The following is a 9,721-nucleotide window of genomic DNA, read 5'->3' as shown; positions in this document are numbered from 1 at the left end:
TCAAAGCATTAGATTTGGTCAGCCTAGTGATAGTTCAACGGTAACATTTATGCTAAACATGTGAGGCCACATGTTTATAAGTTTGTTATAAATATAGTAATCTTACCATATATTAAATTTAAACATTTTAAATTGATATTCTTTTTTTAAATATTCTAAATTAATTCTCTTATTAAATAACATTTAAAGGTTTAATTAAATATTCTAATTTAAATCTTATTTAAATAATATTGAATTTATGAGGTAAATCAATATTGAAATTTAAATTCTCTTATCTTAATAATATTCAAGATAAATATTCAAATTTAAATAATATTCAAATTTTAATTAATTAAATATTTAGATTCAAATTCACATTAAATAATATTTCAAAATTAATCTAACATTTTAATATTCAAATTTAAACAATTAAAATAATATTTTAATCAAGAGGTTATCCTCAGGGTTTTAAAAAAAAGGATAAATCCGAATGTTGGAAATCTTGAACAGGCGCGCCGCGTCCAGTAGGGGGTGCACCGTGTCGAACAGGGCGCATGTTGAGAGAAGAACTTAATAACGAGATAATATATTGAGGAATAGTAAGTTAATCTCAATGGATCTTTGTTAGCTCAACAATAAAAGTTAGATTGTGGAAATGTATGAAATGTAAATAGCAGCAAGTTATATTAATAAGCATAAACAAGTAGACACTTAGTTGAATCATAACATGGTTTTCACTTAAACCATGTTAGTAAATGATGAACAACTTAAGTGAAGAGGGAATCGGATAAAGTATCAATTAGATAACTTTAGATAGTATAGAGATGAAGAAATCTTATATTGATAAGTTCAGAATTGGTACTTAATCATGAAGTGGAACCCTATATTTATAGAGGGCCAAAAGTTACAAGGAAATAATAAACAATTACAAAGTGACTGACTTCGGTGACTCTGAAAGGTACACCGGATAATACTAAGTTTACACGCATAGTCAGTAAAGATCACTTGTCACAATCTACAGGTTCACAGATGTCTTCGGGTCTTCTTCTCGTCTTCGGGATCCAAAAGATGACAACCAATATTTAGCATCCTCCTCTCCGGTTCACAAGAGCATTTAGGTCTTCTGGTCCTTCTTAACAGTCGAGGGTCACTTTCTTTTATCAATAATTTCCCTCAAAGTGACCTCGCATCTAAGTTCTTCATTGGTCATGTTTGAGAAATTTGATGAGGATCCACCAAAGTTTCCTAACTTCAGAGAGACATCTGATACTTCTGGTTATTTCAAGCTTCACCTATTCAGTGGTGTGTTCGAATCTATGTACCACAGTTATTGTGATCTCCAGTTGTTTCTTAGTAAGGCGATGAATGGTCGTGACTGGGATGAAGAATTTTGGACTTGATTGGGACTTCTTGTAAACAACCCCAAGCTTTGCAAAATTTGTTGCCTCGAGATTTATGTCTTAATAGCCCTCGGTGATTGTCAGAGCTGGTTCAAAGAGAGGGAAGTCAAATTTATGAGGAAGTATTGGGTGGATTCCAGCATCTACTTTCCCAAAGTCCCATATCAGGGATTTAAGAAACTCACATGCCCTTTCAAATGCAACCTTCATCTTTGGATAATTCTCAGCCTTAAGTAGGAATACTCGGGCAATCAAGAAAATTTCCTCCGGATTCACGAACGCGAAGCCTGCTTGTGTTCTTACGTAGTCACACCCTCTGATGGATAGGGTGTACAAGAAGAATTCACTCTTCATGAACTTTCTGGCCTTGTAGGTCTTGACTCCTTCTGGTCTATCTGTCGACCAGATGTTTTCAAACATATCACCATGTCAGGCATGAAAAAAGTTCAGCCTTTCAAATTCCATGGGAGTCTTCGATCGTCATGAATGGTGAGCTCAAAGGATAGAAAAACAAGGAAGTACTTGGAGTTGGGTGAGAGAGGAATATCCCAATACCCATCATGAGGAGGTTATTCATAGGTGAGACATGGAATGTAGTCTGATTCCCAAAGTCTTCGGGTAGGATTCACCCACGACTTAATGAGGGTTTCATCAAAAGTGGTATTGAAACCTTGGGCTTTCCATATCTCATCTGCAAATTTTGCAGCTCTCCAATCTTGTTTCCTTTGAATCGTGGCTGGGGAGTCATTGGAGTGAATTGATGAAACATATTCCTCTAAATTTTGCAAGTGAGGAGGAGTTTGAGGCCGAGGAGAAAGTGGAGGTGTTGAATGTCGAGGAGAATTGTGAGGAGTTGGTTCTTTGATGTGCTCTAAAGGAGATTAATGCCGAGGAGGAGTTTTGGATTGGTTCACCGAGGGAGTTTTTGACTTTGAAGATTTTGAGGATGAAACACTTTCAATCCTTATTCACTTATTTGGATCACTTCCCCCTTTTAAGGAAGTAGGCCCCATCTTCTCCTCAAATCATCAAGCTTTTGGAAGGTGGTATTGAATTAGGTTTCCATCTGAGCACTCACTTCCTTGTTTGTCGGAAAATCAGGATTGAAAAGTGTTTGATATATTCCCTTGGTAAGACAAAGGATTTCATCAACACTTGCTTTTGCTGTAAGAGATCACCTCAACCCTTTGACAGTGTCTTGAAGAACTTAATAACCTATTTCATAAGTCGTATGAGTCTCACTGATGAGTTATTGAGACTTGTTTTTTTGTTCGAGCATGGTTTTCTGAAGCTCGTTTTTAAGATCCTTCACGTCGTTTATGACAGCTGTGGCTTTCGAGATGAATTCCATATGATCAATAGTTCTTTTATTATTAAGTTGACGAATGTCCATTTCCAACCCTAGAAGCATTCTATCAGCAAAGAATTTCTCTATTGTTTCCAAGGCTTGAACTCGATCGACCAGTGATTCTTGAGTTGAGTATTCAGTTGTCTTCGGGGTTGTTGACGTGACTGCAGCAAGAATTTGATCAACCTTAGACTGAAGATCAATGAATTCTTTCCTTGACACTACCAACTTCTTCTTTTTTTGCTTGGGCTTGGAGGTGGAATGATGTGACCCATTGTATTCCTCTTCATCAAGAACCATTATGAAGTCATCGAAGGGGCGAGGTTGTTGGACTTCATCATGATTTTCATCATCTAACCCGAAGAGTGGTTCAGAAATTATTTCAATCTTCGTTCCTCCTTAATTAGAATCATGCACTTCAGTGTTGGTGGGAGGAGGCTTTTATCCACCAGTATTGTCTTCCATAGCGTGAAACCTTTTAACTGTGTGTTCCATATCAGACACCCATTTCTGAATTGTTAGGATTTCATACACAGTTTTGGAATTGTTGATTTCGGTGGCCCAATACTTGGCAACATGAAGAAGATAATCCTCTTTTTTCTGTTGCTGTTGAACTTGTCATGCTATCCTGGCCTGGACTGCCCTTTTAAAGGCTTCAAATTTCCTTATCCCTGATTCAATTGTTGGTCGATACCGAGACCAGGTATCATCAGAAGCGTATCCGTCAATTCCTTCTCGCACCGAGGTGTCCCTCGGGTCCATGGATCCTTGCATAATGGTGCTCACCATTCCTATGTCTCTTGGTCATAAAATCGATGGTGAATGATTTCCAGAGATTCCTCAATCTCCTTGGTCTGAAACCAAGTGTGGCATCGGCTCTGTTCTGGCAAGGGTATCTGAAAAAAAAAGACCCTACAGTGCAAGTGGTGTTTGAAGTGTATGTGTGACAAGAAAGAAAATGGATTTGAGTTCCTCAGGAGTTAAAAAGTGCATACATGAAGCCCTGGAGACCTTAGGGCAATTATCAACATCCGAATTCACTTGGAATCGGGATTGGATTTTGTCTCCGTAGTGTAATGAAACTGATACACTTATTGTATCAGAGTAGATAGATGGGGTTGCTTCGGGTGAGTCAGCATGGACTCGAAGGGCTAATGGAGTCTTTTGAGAGACTCCAACATATGCCTTGTTACTCTTTTGTCCAAAGGTTGGGGTAAGCTTCAACTTCTTCCTTCTGAAAATGTCATCGAAATCTTAAGGCTCATTCAGACTATCATCAACCACGTTTACTGGTGGATCAGGAGCCTTGGAGGGAGAAGATTGAACATGAGGTGTGGACTCTGTAGTGGTGTCTTTTCTTTTCTTCGAAGCACCCGCACCCTTTGATACAACATTTGAAGGAGTGCGTCTGATAGCTAGGGATTTGACCCTTTTTGGCTTGGGTTGTAGGGCTTGGACCTCGGTTAGCTGTGGGTGGTGGAACGGTATGGGGCAATACCGATGGTAGCCACAATGTGATCAGCTACCTCAAGATTATTGAGTCCAATAGACTTAATAATGTACATGGGAAGACATCTAATGGGACCGACAAGAGATTGGTCTTTAGATGGATTGTACCTTTTGAGATCTCTACAGGAGAAGAGGTTGGTATCATTGCCGAGACTGAGCTTTGCATCTTTGTGTTGATCGAACAAGCACAGGGACAAATACCTTGTAGATGTGAGTTCAAACATCCCTTCCTTATGTAAACATCTTTGGATGGATTCCACCTTGATGACATATTGGACAAAATCATCCTAGAGGATGTTTCTATAGTTCACAGGGTTTCCAGTAAAGATGTTCCACACGATGTCGAGTAGTGGCTTGCCCATGTGATCAGTACCACCAGTTCTTCCAGACAAACATCTGATAACATGGTGGCAAACGTATTGCCAAACAGCCAATAATTTTCCCTTCTTGAATTCAGCTACCCCTTTCAGTTTAGATTGGTACCCCCATCTGGTACAGAGCATAAAAGATGTTGTTGTTGCTGGGAGTGTAGAACTTACTGTATGATGAAACTCATAGATTTATCACTTCAAAAAACTTTTCTTTGGTTAGAACAACCAAGGAATCATCGATAAGTCAGAGATGAACTTCTTGCAGTTTGTCCGAAGGCCTGAATGTAGAGAAGGAACATTTGAACAAGATTGCTTGTGGTACTGCTTCTGTGAAAGAATCAAATGCGCCAAATAGTGGATAAGTGGGTAGGAATTTGATCATGAGCTTGATGGATTCATTGTAGCTTTCATGATCATCAAATATTCCTCTGTAGTTGCTTGTTACGATGGATGGAGTGATGTTCTTGATGGTTAATCCTGGCCCAATAGGTTTAGCAGAGCAGGAAGCCTTGGATTGTTTCTTTGAGGCATCGGATTTCACTATTGTTATGGAAAAATGATTTGAAGAACTTGCAAGAAAAGGGTTTTTTTGCAAGAAGAAGAAGAAGAAGATCATCTTGAGAGTTCAGAAAGCGTAAACTTTCTTGGGGAACAAAAAGGGTTTTTATACTTCCGGATTTCAAAAATTGATCGGTTTTAAATTAAAAAGGGTTTTTTCTTTATCGGTTTTAAATTAAATCAAAAATGTTTCTGGGAAAAGAGGGAGCATTTAATGCATTTGCAGGCGTGTGATGATGCGTAGGAGAATCGTGGGTGAAAATGGTTTCATCCGTTGAATAAAATGGGGGACTGGAATGGATGTGACCCCAACGGTTGTTTGATGGGATTGTTTGAGTAAAAAGAGATTTTTAAAAAAGATTTCTTTTAAGGAAAATCAAATCATTTATCCTTTATCCAAAAATAGACCTGGTTAAGAAAATTCCTTGGAAGAGCAACCGTTGTTCATGTGCGGCAAATTAAATGAAAAAGAATAAAACATTTTCCTTTTGAAATATTGATGTTTCAGATTCATTTAATAGCACACAATGAAGTTTAATATGTCTGATGCGAGATGGCTTCGGGTTTTCGAGTGAGTCTAAGGCAGATGATACTCAAGAGCAACTTGATCACAAAGGTTAGAAATACAAATAATAAAGAGACCCGAGGAGTACATAGATCATAAATGATATTTGGTATACAGAGCATACCGAGGAGCAAGTTATGAAGTATGCACTACATCAGTTATTCTAGAAATAGATAAGGTAAGTGAAAAGCATCAACGGTTTTTTCTTTAAAAGAAAAGAAGAAAATTTAATTACACCCAAATATTATGAGATCTTCAATCGTTATCCTTTTAAGAAGAAGTCAGGGTCTGGGTTCATCATTCCTAAAATTTCTAAAAAACCATTAAGTTTTGTGGAGTCGAGTGCTTTTGTGAAGACATCAGCTATTTCCTCGTGAGATGGAACAAAGATTAGTTCAATATTACCTTTGAGGATATGATCCTTGATGAAGTGATACCGTAGCTCGATATGTTTTGTCTTTGAGTGATGAATAGGATTGTGTGAAATGGCTATTGCACTCTCTGAATCATAGTAGATGGGTACCCATAGCATCCTATACACGTCATCCATAAGCTGTGTTTTCATCTATAGGACCTAAGAGCAGCAACTGGCTGCGACAACATATTCACCTTATGTGGTGGACAGTGAAACTCAATTTTGTTTCCTTGAGGACCAACTCACTAATCTTCCACATAGAAATTGACATCCTCCTGAGGTGCTCTTTCTATCAAGTTTGCACCCTGTATGGTCTGCGTCAGTGAAATCCTGCAGACTGAAATCATTTCCCGCTGGATACCAAAAACCTAAGGCCTTACTCCCTTTGAGATATATGAATATCTACTTGACTGCAGTCAAGTGTGATACTTTGGGATCATCCTGGTATCTAGCACATAAACTCGTGGCGAAGACTACATCTAGTCTACTTGTAGTGACATACATCAATGAACCAATTATTCATCGGTATATATTTCAATCAACTGACTCTCTGGTAGGGTCAGCTGAGATCTTGTAGCAGAAGGCCATAGGGACCTTTGCCGAGGAGCAATTTTCCATTTAGAATTTCTTCAACAGTTCAGTAGTATACCTTTCTTGATGGATGAAAATATCTTGAGATACCTCCTTGGCCTGAAGACCTACAAAGAAATTAATCTCTCCATTCATGCTCATTTGGAATTTGTTGGTTATGAGCTTAGCAAAATCATCCACCATTCCTTGATCAATTGAACCGAAGATAATATCATCCACATAGATTTTCACGAGCCTCAATTGTTTGTCATTTACTCGTCTGAAAAGAGTCGGATCTATCACACCTTGTTTGTACCCAGAGTTGACAAGAAACTCTAAAAGAGTTTCATACCAAGCTCTTGGTGCCTGTTTTAAACTGTAGACCTCTTTCTCCAGCTTATAGCAATGGTTGGGAAAATCTGAATTTCCAAAGCCTGGAGGTTGTTGTGTATACACTTCTTCTATCAATTCTCCATTGAGGAAAGCACTTTTTACGTCCATTTGATGCACTTTGATGTTATTATATGATGAATACGATAGAAAAATACATATGGCTATAGTTCTTACTACCAGAGCATATGTTTCATCATAATCAGCTCCTTCTAGTTTATTATACCCTTTGGCAACCAGACGAGCTTTGTTGTGAATCATGAAACCCGATTCATATAGTTTGTTATTGTAGACCCATCGATTTCCAACTACATTCGGTACCAGTTTCCAAACCATGTTTCTTTTAAACTCTGTCAGTTCCTCTTGCATTGCAATAATCCAATCAGGCTCCATAAGTGCCTCTTTCGTGGTTCTGGGAACGATTGATGACATAAAAGATACATAGTGACAATGATTAGCTAAATCGGAAGAAGAACGAGTTTGTATACCTGCATATGGATTTCCCATGATTTGGCCAGGTGGGTGATCTTTCGTCCATATACGTAGACGAGATTGTTGATGTTCAACAGCTACATTAGAGTGAATATCCTCTACTTCAGAGGAATCTTTGGGTCTATCTGTTGAAGGTTGTTCCCCCTCGGTTTGTGAGCATCCCACAGATGAGTCTTGAACTGTTGGGATTAGTTCAGCAGCTGAAGTTAAAGGTCACCCTATGGACGGATGATGGTGTTGGATTAGCGTCTAATCTCATAACTATAATTGGTATGTACTTGACCCGACTTGTCATGGTCCATTTGGGTTGCACTTCACCGAAATAATTTATATGGATAGTCTTTTGAGAATAGTATGTTTATGATTTATATTAATATATTATAAGTTCTAATATATTAATATGGAATCATATTATTTAAATAGTATTGATCAAGAATTAATTTAGAATTAATTTAGTGATAAAAAAGTAACTAATTAAATATGGACTCTTTTATATATATATATATATATATATATATATATATATATATACATATATATATATATATATATATATATATATATATATATATATATATATATATCTAAAAGAGTCCATATTTAATTAGTTCCTTTTTTATCACTAAATTAATTCTAAATTATATATATATGGAATGGGCCAAGTTCATTTAGGTTGGGCTAAGCTTTCATGGATAGTCCATTGAGTGTTTAACCCATGGATCCTATGGAAATGAAAGGTCATGGGTATTAGGGTTTACATGAATGTAACCCTAATCGTGTATACTATATAAAGAGGTCTTTGGCACATGAAATGGCACTAGTGTGTGTGAAAACAAGAGCGGGCCAATTTCTAGTCTGCTTACTATTCTCTCAAGCTTTCCAAGGTGTTTTTGGTGATATGTGATTCCACTTGAGGCTTCCACACTATTGGGGCTAAGCTCTTAAAGTTCAAGACTTCAAGATCTATCAAAAGAGAAAACATAGATCCAAGGATTATAGGGTTACATGTACACCATAGGAGTGTTAGAATGCTCAAAACCCTTCAGTGGTATCAGAGAGAGGTTTGTTTTCATTTATACTTGATGCAACTTATTTTTCAAAACCAAGAATCTGCCCAGAGTGAAAACTCGACGAGTTCTGGCCAAAAACTCGACGAGTTCATGAGTTAAAGCACGAACTCGACGAGTTCCTTAGAGAACTCGACGAGTTGATCTTCCAGTTTGTAGATTTTCGATGTTTTTGGCTGAAATTGGACTAGAATCATTACCTTAAACTATTTTGGTCTTATAAAACCTGTTTTTGATGTGGTAATGATTATGGTAAACCAATTTCAAGGTTATTATCAAAATTTCAAGTTTTACGTGTGTTTATTGAAGTTGTTGATATGATTGTTCATACACTTATGAGTTTTGGTAGATCATAGGAATTATTTGCAAATTGGTTGTTAGTTAATTCTTGATCTAAATGTATTTTAATGGAGTCCATAATTTTTCCTCAAGTTATGGATTTCCAAAAGTCATTTCTTTTAAAGATTCATTAAAATGCAAATGTTACAAAATTGAAGAGTCTTTTTGTTTTATGAACTCCATAACTTGTCCTCAACTTATGGATGTTCAAGAGTATCTTCATTAAAGTTTTTAAAACCTTAATTAAACTCATAATTTATGAAAATCAAAAAGTTTTTGAATAGTTCAAAACTTGCCCTCAAGTTTTGGAATTTGTAAAGTCTCACACATACTTTAATTCCAAACCCAAGAGTTTTAAAAGTTAAAATTCAACCCTTATACTTTATAATATTATAAGTTAATAATATATATATGTATAAGAAAAAAGTCAGTCTTACCGTTAGTAGCCCTCATTCACGAAGTCGGTCTATAAGGGGGGTATAAGGTTACTGCCTATAAAATGGCAGTTTAATGGGTGTCCACTCTCACCCACCGCTTCCTTGACTGGTGGAGGGTCGTTAGCCGAACGGGTAGGACAAGGACTATAATTCTCCCTTCATTATAAGTATAATGATAAATATAAAGTAAATAAACCTTTTATAAATTCACAATCTTAATTACTTTAGGAAAATGTGAATTTGGTGCTAACCCATGAAATTACACTTTGCACTTTGCTTAA

Source organism: Lactuca virosa, chromosome 3 (genome assembly GCF_052849685.1).
Source record: "Lactuca virosa cultivar CGN04683 chromosome 3, Lactuca_virosa_CGN04683_v6, whole genome shotgun sequence".
Taxonomy (NCBI): domain Eukaryota; kingdom Viridiplantae; phylum Streptophyta; class Magnoliopsida; order Asterales; family Asteraceae; genus Lactuca; species Lactuca virosa.
This window is presented reverse-complemented; position numbering follows the sequence as displayed.